This window comes from Herpailurus yagouaroundi, unplaced genomic scaffold (assembly GCF_014898765.1).
Source record: "Herpailurus yagouaroundi ecotype Mexico unplaced genomic scaffold, PumYag 162, whole genome shotgun sequence".
Taxonomy (NCBI): Eukaryota; Metazoa; Chordata; class Mammalia; order Carnivora; family Felidae; genus Herpailurus; species Herpailurus yagouaroundi.
Window position 1 is genome coordinate 67,525,745 of NW_024412403.1, and position 19,995 is coordinate 67,545,739.

Consider the following 19,995-nt stretch of genomic DNA (forward strand, 5'->3'; position numbering starts at 1 on the left):
AATTATGCTTTAGTGTCATTCCATTTTAATTGAATTTTTTATTTTGATACTTAGGTTGTTGCTTCCATGAGATACAGATTTAATTGTAGTTGCAGGAAATAATACAGAAAAACCCCATGTACTCTTCATTCAATTTCCCCCAAAAGTAATGTCCTACAAAATTATGGTGTAATATCACAACCAAGATACTGACATTGATATTCTCAAAGTACAGAGTGTTTCAGTTACCACCAAGATTCCTCACATTCCCCCCTTATAACCACATCCTCTCCTTCCAATTCTCCCACCCCATCCCTGATTTCTATCACTAATTTGTTTTTCACTTTAGTAATTTGGCCATGTTAGGAATGTTATATAAATGAAATCATACAGTATGTAACCTTTTGGGATTTGCTTTCTTCTTCTCTGAAGATTTATTCAAGTTGTTGTAAGTATCAGTGTTTTTTTTTAATTGTTGGGCAATATTCCATGGTATAGAAGTACCACAGTGTGTTTAGCCATTCACTTATTGAAGGACATCTGGGTTTCCAGTTGGTGGCTATTATGATTAAAGCAGTTATACAAATTTATGTATGTGTTTTTCTGTGAACATGTTTTCATTTCTCTGCCCAGAAGTGCAGTTAGAGGGACTCTGTGGTAGTTCAAAATTTAGTTTTATAAGAAGATCCCAAACTGTTTCCCAGAGGGGTTGTAACATTTTACATTCTGTATCTTCACATCATTATTAGCGCATCTTGTTCTTTTTTTTTTTTAAGCCAGTCTGATAATTTTGTAGTGACATCTCATTGTGGTATTCTTATGTATTCTAGATACTACTCTTTTGTCAAATTATTTCTTCTAGTCTATAGCTTGACATTTGACCCTCTTTACAGGATTTTTCAGAGTCCAGTTTATCATTTTTTCTTTACTGATTGTGCTTTTGGTATCACTCCTTAGAACTCTTTGCCTAACCCTGGATCTTAATTTTTAAATTTTTTTTCTAAAAATTATATAGTTATACATTTTGTATTTAAGTACAGTTCTATTTTGAGTTAAATTTTTATTTGTATTGTCTTTGGTTCTGATATTGGGGTATTATTAGCTTCATAAAATGAACTGAGAAGTGTTTCTTCTTCTGTTTTCTGGGAGAGATTGAGTAAAATTGGGGTTAATTCTTTAAATGTTTGGTATTATTCTCTAGTGAAAATACCTAGGCTTGGAGATTATTTTGAGAGATTTTGTATTACAAATTCAATGTATTTAGTAGTTATAGGACTCTTTTGGTTTTCTATTTTATCTTACTTGAATGTTGCTTATGTGTAGTCAGTCTTACTAGTAGTGTTTAAATTGTATTGATTTCTTTTTTGAGGAACTAGCTGTTTGTTTGATTTCCTCCATTTTCTTTGTTTTCAATTTTTTCTGGCTTATTATTTTTATTATTTAATAAATCATCATTATTATTTCTTCCTTCACTTTTCTTTGAGCTTACTTTGCTCCTTTTTTCTAGTTTCTTGAAGTCAGAACTTAGATTATTGATTTGATATTCCTCCTCTTTTCTAAGGTATGCATTTAGTGTAATTCTCAGCACTGCTTTAACTGAATCCTGCAAATTTTGATATGTGTGTTTTCATTTTAATTGAATTATATGTAGTTTTAAAAATTGTCTCTGAGGGGTGCCTGGGTGGCTCAGTCGGTTAAAGTGTCCAACTCTTGATTTCAGCTCAGGTCATGATCTCATGGTTTTGTGGATTTGAGCCCTGCTTTGGGCTCTGTGCACTGACCATGTGGAGCCTCCTTGGGATTCTACCTCTCTCTCCAACCTTCCCTAGCTTGTGCTTTCTTTGTCTCTCTTAAAATAAATAAACTTAAAAAAAATTGCCTTTGACATATCTTGAGACCATGAATTACTTAGAAGTGTTTTAATTAATTGGGAAGTGTTTGGAAATTTTGTCTTTCTGTTATTGATTTGATTCCACTGTGGTAAACACACACACACACACACACACACACACACACACACACACACACACATAGTATAATTTCAGTTCTTTTAAGTTTGCTAAGGTTTGTTTTATGGTCTTGGATATGGTCTTTCTTGGGGCATGCTCTATGGACTCTGGAAAAACATGTGCATTCTTGTTGAGTGGAATGTTCTATATTTGTCAACTAGATATTGTTGGTTGGGGGCGCCTGGGTGGCGCAGTCGTTTAAGCGTCCGACTTCAGCCAGGTCACGATCTCGCGGTCCGTGAGTTCGAGCCCCGCGTCAGGCTCTGGGCTGATGGCTCAGAGCCTGGAGCCTGTTTCCGATTCTGTGTCTCCCTCTCTCTCTGCCCCTCCCCCGTTCATGCTCTGTCTCTCTCTGTCCCAAAAATAAATAAAAAAAAAAAGTTGAAAAAAAAATAAATAGATATTGTTGGTTGAAAAAAAAAGATATTGTTGGTTGATTGTGTTGTTGAGTTCTAGATCCTTGCTTATTTTCTGTTTGATGATTCTATCAAATCCCAAGAGAAGAGTGTATTAAGATCTCCAACTATAATTTTGGATAAATTTATCTCCTTTTCCAGTTCTATTAGGTTTTGCTTTCTGTATTTTTGAGGCTCTTTGGTTTGGTATGCACACATTTAGAATTCTTGTCTTCTTCCTGGATTGATTCTTTTATCATTATGTAATGTCTTTATTGGTCTCAAATAATTTTCTTTGCTCTGAAATTTACTTTGTCTCATATTAATATGGTCACTCCTGCTTTTTAAAAAAATCTAATATTTGCATGTTCTATTTCCATCCTTTTGTTTTGAACTTAAATATGTCATTGTACTTGAAGTAGTTTATTTGTAGATAACATATTGTTAGGTCATTTTCTTTTTTCCTTTAATTGAGCTATAATTGACATTATTTTTAGGTGTGCAAAATATTGATTCAATATTTATATATCTTGTCAAATGATCTCTACAATAAGTCTAGTTGATATGAATCACCACACACAGTTACAAAAATGTTTTTCTTGTGATAACTTTAAAAATTTCTCTTAGTAACTTTCAAATACACAATTTATTAACTATAGTCACAATGATGTACACTATATTCCCTAGGTCTTACTTATTTTATAAGTAGAAATTTGACCTTTGACCACCTTCACTGATTCCACCCAACTCCTACAACCCAACCCCTACCTCCAACAACTGCCAGTCTTTTCTCCGTATCTGTGAGTTTGGTGTTTTTTGTTTTTTGTTGTTTTCTTTTTTTTTTTTTTTTTTTTTGTATTTAAGGGATATCATACAGTACTTGTCTGAAATATTACTCAGTGTACTGCCTTTCATGTCAATTCATGTTATTGCAAATGGCAAGATTTCTTTCTTTTTTATGGCTGAATGATATTCCAGAGTGTGTATGTTTGTGTGTGTATGTATTTTCTTTTAATCTATTCATCCATAGCAGACACTTAGGTTGCTTCCACATCTTCTTTATTATAAATATTCCTGCAATGAACATGGAGGGCATACATCTTTCAAGTTAGTGTTTTGTTTCCTTTGGATAAATACCCAGGGGTGGAATTTCTGGACCATATGGAAATTCTATTTTTAATCCTTGGAAGAACTCCATACTGTTTTCCATAGTGGCTGTGCTAATATACAGGCCCACCAACAGTGTACAAGGGCCCCCTTTTCTCCACATCCTCACTAACACTTGTTATTTCTTGTCTTTTTGGTAATAGCCATTCTGATAGGTGTGAGGTGATATCTCATTGTGGTTCTGATTTGCATTTATTTGATAATTAGTGATGTACCAGTTAGCCATCTGTAGATCTTCTTTTGAAAATATCTATTCAGATCCTCTGATTCCATTTTTTAATCTAATGTGTTTTTGTTTGTTTATTTTACTATTGAGTTGTATGAGTTCTTTATATATTTTGGATATTGATATGTGATTTGTAGATATTTACTCCCATTTGGTAGATAGCCTTTTTATTTTGTTGATGGTTTCCTTTATTGAACAGAAGCTTTTTAGTTTGATGTAGTCCTACTTGTTTAGTTTTGCTTTGGCATCATATCCAAAAAATCATTGCCAAGAATGATGTCCAGGAACTTACTGCCTTTGATTTCTTCTAGGACTTTTATAGTTTCAGGTCTTATATTCAACTCTAACCATTTTGAGTTAATTTTTGTGTATACTCTAAGATAGTGGTCCAGTTTTATTCTTTTGCCTATGGCTATCCAGTTTTCCCAGCACCATTTATTGAAGAGACTGTATTTTCCCCCATTGAGTAGTCTTGGTTCTCTTATCAAATATTAGTTGACCATGTATGCATGGGTTTATTTATGCACTCCTGGTTCTGTTTCACTGGTCTGTATGTCTGTTTTTATGCTAATACCATAATGTTTTGATTATTGTAGCTTCATAATAAGTTTGAAATCAGGAAGTGAGATGCCTCTAGCTTTTTTTTTTTTTTTAACAAAGATTACTTTGGCTATTTGACATATTTTGTGGTTTCATACAAATTTTAGGATTGTTTGTTCTATTTTTGTGAAAGATGCCATTGGAATTTTTATAGAGATTACATTGAATCTGTATATTGCTTTGGGTAGTATGGATTTTTTTAAAAAAAATGTTAATTCTTCTAATCCATGAGCATGGAATATCTTTACATTAATTTGTGCCTTCTTCAGTTTCTTTATCAAATATCTTACGGTTTTCAGTGTTCAGGTCTTTCATGTCCTTGGTTAAATTTATTCCTAGGTATTTTATTCTTTTTGATGGAATTGTAAATGGATTGTTTTCTTAATTTCTCTTTCTGATAATTCATTATTTGTATATAGAAATGCAACTGATTTTCATATATTGATTTTGTAGGATCATTTTATTTTCAATCTACCATGTCAGTCTGCTTCACTTAATTGATATATTAAGGTAATATACTATCAGGTAATTATATGTTGGGGCTTAATTCTGCCAATTTATTTACTTGTTTTCTGCTTGTTTCCTCTCTTTTTTGTTCCTTTTTGTCTTTTCTTATTTTCCTAGGAGTTATTTTGTACTTTTTAAATAACTCAATCTTGAATTATTTATATTGTTTTGAGTATATTGCTTTGTAGAGTTTTCTTAGTAGTTGCTCTTGGTATTACAACAAACATACATAAATTATCACGGTCTACTGGTATCAACATTTTTTCACTTCGAGGGAAACTGCAGCCTTACTTTCATTTAGGCCCCTATGCCCTCTCTACTTTTATAGTATAGTTATTTTATATATTTTCTGTAAATGTCTTGAGCAGAATCTTATCAGATGGTGCTATAATTTTTGCTTCAACCATCAAATGTGACTTAAGAAACTCATAAAAAGTAGGGGCGCCTGGGTGGCTCAGTCAGTTAAGTGTCCAACTTCAGCACAGGTCATGATCTCATGAGTTCAGGCCCTGCGTCAGGCTCTGTGCTGACAGCTCAACCTGCTTTGGATTCTGTGTCATCTTCTCTCTCTCTGCCCCTCCCCTGCTCATGCTCCGTCTCCATCTGTCTCAAAAATAAATAAACATTAAAAATTAAAAAAAAGAAACTCATAAGAAGTCAAATAATATACTATATTTACCCAAAATTTTACCCATTCTTATGTCCTTTCTGAAGTTCCAAGACTTCTTTTACCAGGGTTTTTAAGGTGAAAATAGGGGATTTTGATTTGAGAACTTTCATTTCCTTCTGGTTAGAGAACTTTCTTTAGACTTTTTTAAAGGGTAGATTTGGAAACAAATTGTCTTAGTTTTTCTTCATCTGAGAATATATTTATTCTTCATTCCTCAAGGATATTTTTGCTGTATATACACAGTTGATAGTTATTTTATTACTTGAAAAATGTTGTACCATTTTCTTCTGGCCTCTGTAGTTTCGGATGAGAAATCTACTGTCATTCAAATTCATGTTCATTCATAATGCTTTGTGTCTGGCTGCTTTCCAGAGCTTTTACCCTTAGTTTTCAGAAGTTTAATTATGATGTTTCTTGACATGGATATTTCTGGGCTTATCTTATTTGGTGTTTGCTCCAGTTTCCAAATATGTAGGTTTAAGTATTTCACTAAATTTGGGAAGTTTCCAGCCATTATTTCTTATAAAAGTTTTTCAATCCCACTGTCTTTCTTCTCTCTTTCTGGGACTCCAGTTATATGAATGGTAGATCTTTCTTCTTGTCCCCTAAGACTGTTTATTGTGCTTCCCTAATCTAGTCTCTTCCTTTTTTTGTTCAGATTGGGTAAATTTTATTGATCTCTCCCCAAGTACACTGATTTTTATACTCTGTCATCTCCACTCTACTATTGAACCTATCCAATTTTATCTTGGTTATTATATTCTTCAGTTCTATGATTTTATTTCCTTTTAGGAATTTCTATTTGCTGATCTTTATTTTCATTTGTTTCAGGAAGATTCATAATTCCTTATTGAAGGATTTCTGTGATGGCTGTTGAAAATCATTTTCAGATAATTATGGCATCTGATTCATTTTGATTTTGGCATGTATTGATTATTGTTTCTCATTCAAATGTCATTATCTTGGTTCTTAGTATGATGAGTGATTTTCAATTGTTTCCTGAATATTTTGGGTATTATATTAGGAAATTTGGATGCTACTAATAGCTTTTTTTAAACCACTAAGTCCTCCCATTGAAGTGTAGCTTGAGGGCCAGGTGGGTGTGTATATTCAAATTTTGTGGCGAGCCATGTCAACACCTCCATCCTCCCCGCCAGCAAAAGTGGGTACTGACTCATACTACCTCATTTTCTGATGTGTGGGGATGGAAGTTCATCTTCCTGTGGGGGCCCAGTGACATCAGGAGAGATAGGAAGCATGGTATCAATCACTCCTTGAACTGCCTTGTTCTAACTCACTAACGTGAGTAGAGGTTCAGTAGGATCCTTTGACACAGTATGTGTGCTGACTAGACCTGATTTGCCCACCTTGTTCAGTGTTATGGCCTATTGCTTATTGTCAGGTGGATGTGGATATTCAACTTCCTAATGATTTCCCTGCTGACGTGGAAAACTAGTAGTGTATGTGTGAAGCCTTACGTGTGTGTGAAGTTCCACCTTGTACCATCTCATTCAATCTTGTTGTCTCTGGACTTCATTGATGCTACCTTGGTAGTAGAATTAGAACGCCTCTTTTATGCTAGGAAGGGGATGTAGGACCAAGTGCTCATTCAAACTCACTAATACCATCCCATCAGGTTGGAGTGTTCCCACCTGCCTCCATTAGTCTGGAGATGGCAGGTCAGCATCCTGCTTAATGCACTAATACCACCTGACAGTGAAACAGAGTGCTACCTGCTTCTGCCAGGCGGGGAATAGATGATTAACTCCCTGCTTGTGTCCCTAACCACTCTCTGCTGAACAAATTGGAGTGTGCTCTCTGAAGGGTGGGGTTAGGATAAGTGGAAGATCAGTTCCCTAGTCAACCCTTTTGAACTATGTGGAGTCCGGGAGAGGAGAGTTTTTCCTTGTTGTTTGCTACCATAAGGTGGGTGATGCCAAAATTTGTTTTTAGGATATCCTGTCTTCTCAGTCCTTTGGCTGAGAAAATTGCCTTTTCATGGAGTTTTTGGTTTTGTTTCTGTTTTCCTTTTTCTACCAGTTGATGGTTCTGGGTTAGAGACTTCTGTGGTGCATTGTCCAGGATATATGAGACACAATAAGGAAACCCAAGGAAATCACTGCTGTGTCACTCTCCTGAGTTGCTTTGCCATTCCTCCTCCTTTCTATCTTTTAGAATTTTCCTCTCCTTGTTTGGAATGTTATATTCAGGGTTTTTTGTTTTTGTTTTTGTTTTTTTTGTTTTTTTTTTTTTTAGGTTGTAAGAGGCAGAAACTGGGAGGAATGGAGCTACTTCATATTGGCAGATTTGGAATTCTTCACTCTCAAATTTTAATATGTTGTGTTTTCATTTCATTCTGTTTCTTTTTAAAACAATTCTACTAAACTTTTATTTTTATTTTTTATGAAAGTAATTTTATTTAGGTTTTAGTTCACATACAGTAAAATATTGGTTTCAGGAGTAGAATTCAGTGATTCATCACTTACATACAACACCCAGTGCTCATCATAAAAAGTGCATTTTTAATACCCATTACCCATCTAGCTCCTTCAACCCCCAGTTTGTTCTCTATCATTAAGAGTCTCTTGTGGTTTGTTTCCCTCCCTCCTCTTTTATTTTCCCTCTTCCCATATGTTTATTTTGTTTCTTAAATTCCACACATGAGTGAAATTGTATGGTATTTGTCTTTCTCTGATTGAGTTACTTCATTTAGCATAATACAGTCTAGCTCCATCCATGTGGTTGCAAATGGCAAGGTTTCATTCTTTTGATGGCTGAGTAATATTCCATTGTACATTTATAGTACATCTTTTTTTTAAAAATACTTTGTTTCTTTTAATACTTTGTTTAGAGAACAAGAAGGGGAAAAGTGGAGAGAGAAAGAGGGGAGCAGAGGGTCTGAAGTGAGCTCTGTGCTGATAGCAGAGAACCGGGTGTGGGGCTCGAACTTATGAAGTGTGAGATCATGACCTGAGCCGAGTCAGATACTTAACTGACTGAGCCACGCAGGTGCCTCTTTACCATATTTTTTTTTAGCTATTCATCAGTCGATGGACATTTGGGCTCTCTTCATAGTTTGACTATTGTTGATAAGGCTGGTATAAACATCGGGGTGCATGTACCCCTTTGAATCAGTATTTTTGTATCCTTTGAGTGAATACCTAGTATTGCAGTTGCTGGATTAGAGGGTAGTTCTATTTTTTTTTTTTTTTTTTTTTAGGGAACTCCATTGCTCTCCAGAGTGGCTGCTTCAGTTTATATTCCCACCAACAGTGCAAGAGGGTTACTTTTTCTCCACATCCTCACCAATATCTGCTGTTTCTTATGTTGTTCATTATAGTCATTCTGATAGGTGTGAGGTGGTATCTCACTGTGGTTTTGATTTGTGTATCCCTGATGATGAGTGATGTTGAACATCTTTTCATGTGTTTGTTAGCCATCTGGATGTTTTCTTTGAAAAAGTGTCTATTCATGTCTTCTGTCCATTTCTTAACTGGGTTATTTGTTTTTTGGGTGTTGAGTTTGCTAAGTTCTTTATAGATTTTGGATATTAATGCTTTATCACATATGTCATTTGCAAATACCTTTCCCCATTCTGTAGGCTGCCTTTTAGTTTTATTGATTGTTTTCCTTCACTGTGCAGAAGCTTTTTATCTTGATGAAGTCCCTTTGTCAAAGATTAGTTGACCATATTGTTGTCAGTCCATTTCTGGGTTTTCCATTCTGCTCCATTGATCTATGTGTCTGTTTTTGTGCCAGTACCATACTGTCTTGAGGTTGACAGATTTATAACTTGAAATCCAGAATCATGATTCCTCCAGTTTTATTTTTCTTTTTCAGGATTGCTTTGGCTTTTAGGATCTTTTTGTGTTTCCATTCACATTTTAGGATTGTTTATTCTAGCTCTGTGAAAACAAAAGAGGAAGGACCTCAATAAATAAAACCATGAATGAAAGAGGACATATCACAACCAACACCACAGATATACAAATGATGCTGCAAAACATAGGGGTGCACATATCCTTTCAAATTAATGTTTTCTTTGGGTAAATAACCAGTGGTGTGAAAACTGGTTCATAGGGTAATTCTGTTTTTAATTTTCTGAGGAATTCCATACTGTCTTCCACAGTGGCTGCACCAGTTTGCATTCCCACCAAAAGTAAAAAAGAGTTCCTTTTTCTCCACATACTCACCAACACTTGTTTCTTGAGTTTTTGATTTTAGCCATTCTGACAGGTATGAGATGATATCTCATTGTAGTTTTGATTTGCATTTCCCTGATGGTGAATGATACTGAGCATTTTTTCATTTGCCTGTTGGTCATCTGTATGTTTTCTTTTTTTTTAACTTTCAATGTTCATTCCAATATGGTTAACATATGGTGTTATATTAGTTTCACGTGTACAGTATAGTGATTCAACAGTTCTCAGGGCTCATCATGCTAAGGGTACTCTTTATCACCTATTTCAGCCATCCCTCTACTCACTTCCCCTCTGGTAACTATCAGTTTATCAGTTTGTTGTCTATAGTTAAGAGTCTGTTTATTGGCTTCTCTTTCTCTTTTTCTTTGCTTTTTTTATTGTTTCTTAAATTCCACATCTGAGTGAAATCATATGATATTTGTCTTTCCTCTGACTTATTTCACTTAACATTATGCTATTTACCTCCATCCATGTTGTTGCAAATGGTAAGATTTCATTGCTTTTTATGGCTGAATAACATTCCATTGCATATATATACCACATCTTCTTATCCCTTCATCCATTGATGCACACTTTGGCTGCTTTCATAATTTGGCTATTGTAAATTATGCTGTTATAAACATAGGGGTGCATGTATCACTGAATTAGTGTTTTAGTATTTTTGGGGGGAGGGATAAATATCCACTATTTGGGGGGGGGGATAAATATCCACACTATTACTGGATCTTAGTGTAGTATTTTTTTTAACTTTTTAAAATCATTCTTTAAAAAAAAAAACTTTATTTAAATTCAAGTTAGTTAAGGTACAGTTTAGTACTGGTTTCAGGAGTAGAGCCCAGTGATTCATTGTTTACATATAACACCCAGTGCTCATCCCAACAAATGCCCTCCTTAATGCCCATCACCCACTTAGTCCATCCCCCTGCCCACCTCCCTCCAGCAACCCTCAGTTTGTTTTCTATATTTAAGTCTCTTATGGCTTGCCTTCCCCTCTGTTTTTATCTTATTTTTCCTTCGCTTCCCTTTGTTCATCTTTTGTGTTTCTTAAATTCCACATATGAGTGTAGTCATATATTTGTCTTTCTCTGACTTATTTTGCTTAGCATAATATACTCTAGTTCCATCCACGTTGTTGCAAGTGGCAAGATTTCATTCATTTTGATTGCCAAGTAGTATTCTATTGTATGTATGTATGTATGTGTGTGTATATATATATATATATGTATGTATATACCACATCTTCTTTATGCATTCATCAGTCGATGGACTTTTGGGCTTGTTCCATAATTTGGCTAGTGTCAGTAGTGCTGCTATAAACATTGGGATGCGTGTGCCCCTTTGAATTAGCATTTTTGTATCTATTGGGTAAAAACCTAGTAGTGCAATTGCTGGGTCATAACGTAATTCATTTTAAATTTTTTCAGGAACTTTCGTACTGTTTGCCAGAATGGCTGTATCTGTTTATATTCCCAGCAACAATGCAAAAGTGTTCACCTTTCTCCTCATCCTTGCCAACATCTGTTGTTTCTTGAGTTGTTAATTTTAGCCATTCTGACAGGTGTGAGATGGTATCTCATTATGGTTTTGATTTGTATTTCTCTGATCATGAGTGATATTGAGCATCTTTTCATGTGTCTTTCAATGTATCTATTCATATCTTCTGCCCATTTCTTCAATGGATTATTTGTGTTCTGAGTACTGAGTTTGATAAGTTCTTTAAAGATTTTGGATACTAACCCTTTATCTGATATGTCATTTGCAAATATCTTCTCCTATTCTATAGGCTGCCTTTTAGTTTTATTGATTGTTTCCTTTGCTGTGCAGATGTTTTTTAAATTTTTTTTAATGTTTATTTATTTTTTGAGAGAGACAGAGTGTGAGCAGGGGAGGGGCAGAGAGAGAGAGGGAGACACAGAATCTGAAGCAGACTCCAGGCTCCAAGCTGTCAGCACAGAGCCTGCTGTGGGGCTCGAACTCACAAGCTGTGAGATCATGACCTGAGCCAAAGTCAGATGCTTAACTGACTGTGCCACCTAGGTGTTCCTGCTGTGCAGATTTTTATTGATGAAGTCCCAAGAGTTCATTTTTGCTTTTGTTTCCCTTGCCTCTGGCAATGTTTCTAAGTAAGAAAAAGTCAAAGAAGTTGCTGCTTGTGTTTTCCTCTAGGATTTTGATGGTTTCCTGTCTCACATTTAGGTGTTTCATCCATTTGGAATTTATTTTTGTGTATGGTGTAAGAAAGTGGTCCAGTTTCATTCTTTTGCATGTTGCTGTCCAGTTTTCCCAGCACCATTTGATGAAGAGGCTGTCTTTTTCTCATTGGATACTCTTTCCTGTTTTGTTGAAGATTAACTGGTCATACATTTGTGGGTCTATCTGTGGGTACTCGATTCTTTTCCCTTGATCTATGTATGTGTTTCTGTGCCAGTACTACACAGTCTTGATAGTTATAGCTTTGTAATACAACTTGAAGTCTGGAATAATGATATGTCCAGCTTTGGTTTTCTTCTTCAGACATTACTTTGAGGGGCACCTGGGTGGTTTAGTTGGTTCAGCATCTGACTTCAGCTCAGGTCATGATCTCACAGTTTGTGAGTTTGAGCCCCGCATTGGGCTTTCTGCTGTCAGAGAGCCTGATTCAGATCCTCTGTCTCCTTCTCTCTCTTCCCCTCCATCACCCTCTCTCTCTCTCTCAAAAATAAATAAACATTAAAAAATTATTTCAAAAACCCCATTACTTTGACTATTCAGGGTCTTTTCTGGTTCCATACATTTTAGGATCATTTGTTCGAGTTGTGTGAAGAATGCTGGTGTCATTTTGATAGGGATTGCATTGAATGTGTAGATTGTTTTTTGTAGTTTCAACATTTTACCAGTATTCTTCTAATCTATGAACATGGAATGTTTTTCCATTTCTTTGTGTCTTCTTCAGTTTCTTTCATAAGCTTTCTACAGTTTTCAGCATACAGGCATTTAACCTCTTTGGTTAGGTTTATTCCTAGGTATCTTATGGTTTTCAATGCAATTGTACATGGGATCAATTCCTTGATTTCTCTTTCTGTTGCTTCATTATTGGTGTATAGAAATGCAACTGGTATCTGTACACTGGTATCTGTACACTGATTTTATATCCTGCAACCTTGCTGAATTCATGTATCAATTCTAGCAGTCTTTTGGTGGAGTCTTTTGAGTTTTCCATGTAGAGTATTGAGAAGAGTGAAATTTTGAATTCTTTGCCAATTTGTATGCCTTTTATTTCTATTTGTTGTCTGATTGCTGAAGCTAGGACTTCCAGTACACAGTTGAACAACAGTTGTGAGTGTGGAGATCCTGTCATATTCCTGACCATAGGAGGAAAGCACTGTCACTTTTTCCCCATTGAGGATATTAGCTGTAGGCCTTTCATATATGTCCTTTATGATGTTGAGGTATGTTTCTTCTATCCTGACTTTCTTGAGGGTTTTTATCAAGAAAGAATGCTGTATTTTGTCACATGCTTTTTCTGCATCTATTGACAGGATCATATGGTTCTTCTTTCTTTTATTAATGTGGTATATTAAATTTGCAAATTGTTTGATTTGCAATAGTGAACCAGCCCTGCAGCCCAGGAATAAATCCTACTTGATTATGGTGAATAATTCTTTTAATGTACTGCTGAATTTGATTTGCTAGTATCTTGTTGAGAATTTTTGCATCCACGTTCATCAGGGATATTGGCTTGTAATTCCCCTTTTGAGTGGGGTCTTTGTCTAGTTTTGGAATCAAGGTAATGCTGACTTCGTAGAATGAATTTGGAAGCTTTCCTACCATTTTTATTTTTTGGAACAGTTTGAGAAGAATAGGTATTAACTCTTCTTTGAATGTCTGATAGAATTCCTGTGAGAAGGCATCTGACCTAGGACTCTTGTTTTTTGGGAGATTGGTGATAACTGAGTCAATTTCTTTGTTGGTTATGGGCCTGTTCAAATTTTCCATTTCTTCCTGTTTTCAGTTTTAGTTTTAGTAGTTTAGCATTTGTCCATTTCTTCCAGATTGTCCAGTTTGTTGGCATATAATTTTTCATAGTATTCTCTTAGAGTGTTTGTATTTATTGTACAATTTATAATATATAGTTGTATTGGTGTTGGTCGTGATCTGTCCTCTTTCATTTGTGATTTTATCTATTTGGGTCCTTTCTATTTTATTTTTGACAAGTCTGGCTATGGGTTTAGCAATTTATTTGTTCTTTCAATGAACCAGCTTTTAGTTTTATTGATCTGTTCTGTGTTTGTTGTTGTTGTTGTTTCTATATTGTGTATTTCTGCTCTAGTCTTTATCATTTCCCTTCTGCTAGCTTTAGGCTTTATTTGCTTCTCCACCTTTAGGTATCAAGTTAGGTTGTGTAGTTGGGACCTTTCTTGTTTCTTGAGATAGGCCTGAATTGCAATATACTTCCCTCTTAGAACTGCCTCTGTTGGATCCCAAAGGGTTTGGACAGTTGTGTTTTCATTTTCATTTGCTTCCATGTATTTTTCAATTTCTTCTTTAATTTCCAGGTTAACACACCCATTATTTCTTTTTAAGTTTATTTATTTTGAGAGAGAGAGAGAGAGAGAGAGAGAGAGAGAGAGAGAGAGGGAAAGCATGAGCAGGGTGGGGCAGAGAGAGAAGGAGAGAGAGAGAGAATCCCAAGCAAGTTCTGTACTGTTAAGGTGGAGCCCAATTCGGAGCCCAAACTCACGAACCATGAGATCATGACCGGAGCCGAAACTAAGAATTGGACCAAGCCACCCAAATGCCCTAACACATTCAGTTCATTATTTAGTAGGATGTTCTTTTTTTTTTTTTTTTTTTTTTAAGCTAAAGGAAAGCCTCTATTGCAAACAAAGGCAGAGACAGTGTAGCTAAAAGTAAGTCATGGAAAATGAATATTTCAAAATTCCTTTGGAATTACAAAGCACAACCCCCGACCAATGGCACAGAAATGATGGCCCATCATTACAATTTTTGCCCGAGTAAATATACACTATTTGCATTACATTCAGAATAAAGTGGCAATGAGGAAGACCATTTTGACACAGCCTGGCACTTATAATGTTACTCTCTGCCTTCCTGTGAATATTCCATTTTTGTACAATGCTAAAGAAATCACATTTTTTGAGAGGTGGGAAGATGGCGGCATAGGAGGACACTGGGCTCACCGTGTCCTGCTGATCACTTCGATTCCACCCACACCTGCCTAAATAACCCAGAAAACTGCCAGAAGACTAGCAGAACGGATTCTCTGGAGCCAAGCGCAGACGAGAGGCCCACGGAAGAGGATAGGAAGGGCGGAGAGGTGGTGCCCGCTACACGGACTGGCAGGAGGGAGCTGGGGCGGGGGACAGCCCCTCCGGCCAAGCAGAGGCCCCGAGTCTGGCTTGCAAAAGTGGAGGGGCCGGAAGGAGTGTGTTCTGACAGCAAGCAGGACTTAACATCTGGAAGGTTATAAGTTAACAGCTCTGCTTGGAGCGCGGGAAACCTGGAGGACAACGGGAGGGAGAGTTGCTGAGCCCCAGACGACAGAGCTCAGCCTGGCAGGGAACAAAGGCACTCGCCAGCGCCATCTCCCTCGCCCATCCCCCATCCAAAATGCCAAAGGGAACCAGTTCCTGTCAGGGAACTTGCTTGCACCCCGCAAACACCCAACACTGTGCTTCTGCGGATCCATCCCTCCAGCGTTGGGTCTGACCCCCTCCTGGTGCCACAGGGCCCCTCCCAAAGTGGATCACCGAAGGATAAGCAAGCTGAGCCTGCCCCTCCTGCCCCCATGCACCTTGCTGATCCACCATAGCTAATACGCCAGATCCCCAACACCACAAGCCTGGCAGTGTGCAAGTAGCCCAGACGGGCCACGCTACACAACAGCAAATCCCGCCACTAGGAGAGGGGACAAGAAGGTACACACCAGTCTGACTGTGGCCCCAGTGGTGGGCTGGGGGCAGACATCAGGTCTGACTGCGGCCCTGCCTACCAATGCAAGTTATTCAAGACAGCACAGGAGAAATGCCCTGCAGTTCTGTACCACTCCAGGGACTATCCAAAAATGATGAAAAGTAAGATTTCCCCTCAAAAGAATCTCCAGGACATAACGACAGCTAATGAACTGATCAAAAAGGATTTAAACAATATAACAGAAAGGGAATTTAGAATAATAGTGATAAAATTAATCACTGGGCTTGAAAACAGTATAGAGGACAGCAGAGAATCTATTGCTACAGAGATCAAGGGACTAAGGAATAGCCAGGAGGAGCTAAAAAATGCTATAAATGAACTGCAAAATAAAATGGAGACAACCACAGCTCAGATTGAGGAGGCAGAGGAGAGAATAGGTGAACTAGAAGATAAAATTATGGGAAAAGAGGAAGCTGAGAAAAAGATTAAAAAAATCCAGGCGTATGAGGGGAAAATTAGAGAACTAAGTGATGCACTAAAGAGAAATAATCTACGCATAATTGGTATTCCAGAAGAGGAAGAGAGAGAGAGAAAGGTGCTGAAGGTGTACTTGAAGAAACAATAGCTGAGAACTTCCCTGAAGTGGGGAAGGAAAAAGGCATTGAAATCCAAGAGGCACAGAGAACTCCCTTCAGACATAACTTGAATCGATCTTCTGCATGACATATCATAGTGAAACTGGCAAAATACAAGGATAAAGAGAAAATTCTGAAAGCAGTTAGGGATAAACATGCTTTAACATATAAAGGGAGACCAATAAGACTCGTGACGGATCTCTCTACTGAAACTTGGCAGGTGAGAAAGGAATGGCAGGAAATCTTCAAAGTGATGAACAGAAAAAATATGCAGCCGAGAATCCTTTATCCAGCAAGTCTGTCATTTAGAATAGAAGGAGAGATAAAGGTCTTCCCAAACAAACAAAAACTGAGGGACTTCGTCACCACTAAACCAACTCTACAAGAGATCCTAAGGGGGATCCTGTGAGACAAAGTACCAGAGACATCACTACAAGCATGAAACCTACAGACATCACAATGACTCTAAACCCATATCTTTCTATAATAACACTGAACGTAAATGGACTAAATGCACCAACCAAAAGACATAGGGTATCAGAATGGATAAAAAAACAAGACCCATCTATTTGCTGTCTACAAGAGACTCATTTTAGACCTGAGGACACCTTCAGATTGAAAGTGAGGGGATGGAGAACTATTTATCATGCTACTGGAAGTCAAAAGAAAGCTGGAGTAGCCATACTTATATCCGACAAACTAGACTTTAAATTAAAGGCTGTAACAAGAGATGAAGAAGGGCATTATATAATAATCACAGGGTCTATCCATCAGGAAGAGCTAACAATTATAAATGTCTATGCGCCGAATACCGGAGCCCCCAAATATATAAAACAATCACTCACAAACACAAGCAACCTTATTGATAAGAATGTGGTAATTGCAGGGGACTTTAACACCCCACTTACAGAAATGGATAGATCATCTAGACACACGGTCAATAAAGAAACAAGGGCCCTGAATGAGACATTGGATCAGATGGACTTGACAGATATATTTAGAACTCTGCATCCCAAAGCAACAGAATATACTTTCTTCTCGAGTGCACATGGAACATTCTCCAAGATAGATCACATACTGGGTCACAACACAGCGCTTCATAAGTATACAAGAATTGAGATCATACCATGCACACTTTCAGACCACAATGCTATGAAGCTTGAAATCAACCACAGGAAAAAGTCTGGAAAACCTCCAAAAGCATGGAGGTTAAAGAACACCCTACTAACGAATGAGTGGGTCAACCAGGCAATTAGAGAAGAAATTTAAAAATATATGGAAACAAACGAAAATGAAAATACAACAATCCAAATGCTTTGGGATGCAGTGAAGGCAGTCCTGAGAGGAAAATACATTGCAATCCAGGCCTATCTCAAGAAACAAGAAAAATCCCAAATACAAAATCTAACAGCACACCTAAAGGAACTAGAAGCAGAACAGCAAAGACAGCCTAAACCCAGCAGAAGAAGAGAAATAATAAAGATCAGAGCAGAAATAAGCAATATAGAATCTAAAAAAACTGTAGAGCAGATCAATGAAACCAAGAGTTGTTTTTTTTAAAAAATAAACAAAATTGCTAAACCTCTAGACAGGCTTCTCAAAAAGAAAAGGGAGATGACCCAAATAGATAAAATCATGAATGAAAATAGAATTATTACAACCAATCCCTCAGAAATACAAGCAATTATCAGGGAATACTATAAAAAATTATATGCCGACAAACTGGACAACCTGGAAGAAATGGACAAATTCCTGAACACCCACACTCTTCCAAAACTCAATATGGAGGAAATAGAAAGCTTGAACAGACCCATAACCAGTGAAGAAATTGAATCAGTTATCAAAAATCTCCCAACAAATAAGAGTCCAGGACCAGATGACCTCCCAGGGGAGTTCTACCAGATGTTTAAAGCAGAGATAATACCTATCCTTCTCAAACTATTCCAAAAAATAGAAAGGGAAGGAAAACTTCCAGACTCATTCTATGAAGCCAGTATTACTTTGATTCCTAAACCAGACAGAGACCCAGTAAAAAAAGAGAACTACAGGCCAATATCCCTGATGAATATGGATGCCAAAATTCTCAATAAGATACTAGCAAATCAAATTCAACAGCATACAAAAAGAATTATTCACCATAATCAAGTGGGATTCATTCCTGGGCTGCAGGGCTGGTTCAACATTCACAAATCAATCAATGTGATACATCACATTAATGAAAGAAAAGATAAGAACCATATGATCCTGTCAATTGATGCAGAAAAAGCATTTGACAAAATTCAGCATTGTTTCTTAATAAAAACCCTTGAGAAAGTCGGGATAGAAGGAACATACTTAAACATCATAAAAGCCACTTATGAAAAGCCCACAGCTAATATCATCTTCAATGGGGAAAAACTGAGAGCCTTCTCCCTGAAATCAGGAACATGACAGGGATGTCCATCCTCACCACTGCTGTTTAACATAGTGTTGGAAGTGCTAGCATCAGCAATTAGACAACAAAAGGAAATCAAAGTCATCAAAATTGGCAATGATGAAGTCAAAAAACTGTAAGGATGGGGCACCTGGGTGGCTCAGTCGGTTAGGCATCCAACTTTGGCTCAGGTCATGATCTCACAGTTTGTGAGTTCAAGCCCTGCATCAGGCTCTGTGCTGACAGCTCAGAGCCTGCTTCAGATTCTGTGTCTCCCTCTCTCTCTGCCCCTCCCCTGATCGTGCTCTGTCCCTCTCTCTGTCTCAAAAATAAATAAACATTAAAAAAACTATAAGGTTGATTACAAAGAAAAAGAAAGGAAAAAAAGAATGAAAGAAAAAGAAGTAAAAAGAATAAAAAAGCCTTGGCAAAAAAAAAAAAAAAAAGGAGAAAAGGAAATGAAAAATACAAACAAGAAACTTTGACTCTGATTCCAAAAGAAAAAACTGAAGAAGAAAGAAACAAAGAAAAAAGAAAGATAGGTGTTGTTTTGAAGCCCTGGATCTTAGTGTATTTGGTATACGGGGGATGTTGGCTATGCTGGTCTTCCAGAGAAGAGGTCAGCTGCTTTGGCATAGAGTCCCAGTAAATAAGCCAGTAAATTTGCCAGGCACAGGAGGTTGGGATTTGGTGTTAGTGGGTCCCACCTCCACTGGGGGTAGCTGTTTTGCTCTCTGAAGTGCCACTGTGTTGTTGTTGGGGGGAAAATGGTGCCACTCTAATATCTTGTCTTGAACTAGGGATCTCACACCCCCCTGCTGTTCAGGCAGCCCTCACAGAATAGCAAAGGCAGTAAGCTCACCCTGTGCCACAACTCCCCTGCATTTTCCCAGCAAGCAGCTGGGATTCAAAAGCCAAAGTCTGAAAGGATCCAGCACAGATGTGCTCCTCTCCTTTGGAGTAGAGCTCCATGCTGTGTGAATTCCTCTGTCCCTGAGAAACAGTCCCACTCCTGCACAGTGTGTGGAATCTATGTTGTTACTACTGAAGGCAGCAAAGGTAATATTCCCTCTGGGCGCAGCTCTGTCTCCTGATGATGAAAAGCCTTTGGCTGGCACCTGCAGGGTCATTTATCCTTGGGAGGCAATAAACGCCCTTCCAAAAGTACTCCAAAAGGGGAATGTTCTCTCTCTCTCAGTGGCTGTGCATTTTTCATATAAGGCCTTTATTTTGTTGAGGTATATTCCCTCTAGACCTACCTTGTTGAGGATTTTTATCA

General features: G+C 37.3%; 1 protein-coding gene across 10 annotated transcripts in view; it reads left to right on the forward strand.

Annotated features, from left to right (window-relative positions):
* STXBP5L (syntaxin binding protein 5L) overlaps positions 1-19,995 on the forward strand; it is a 361,520-nt gene that overhangs the window by 29,280 nt on the left and 312,245 nt on the right. The window lies entirely within an intron of this gene.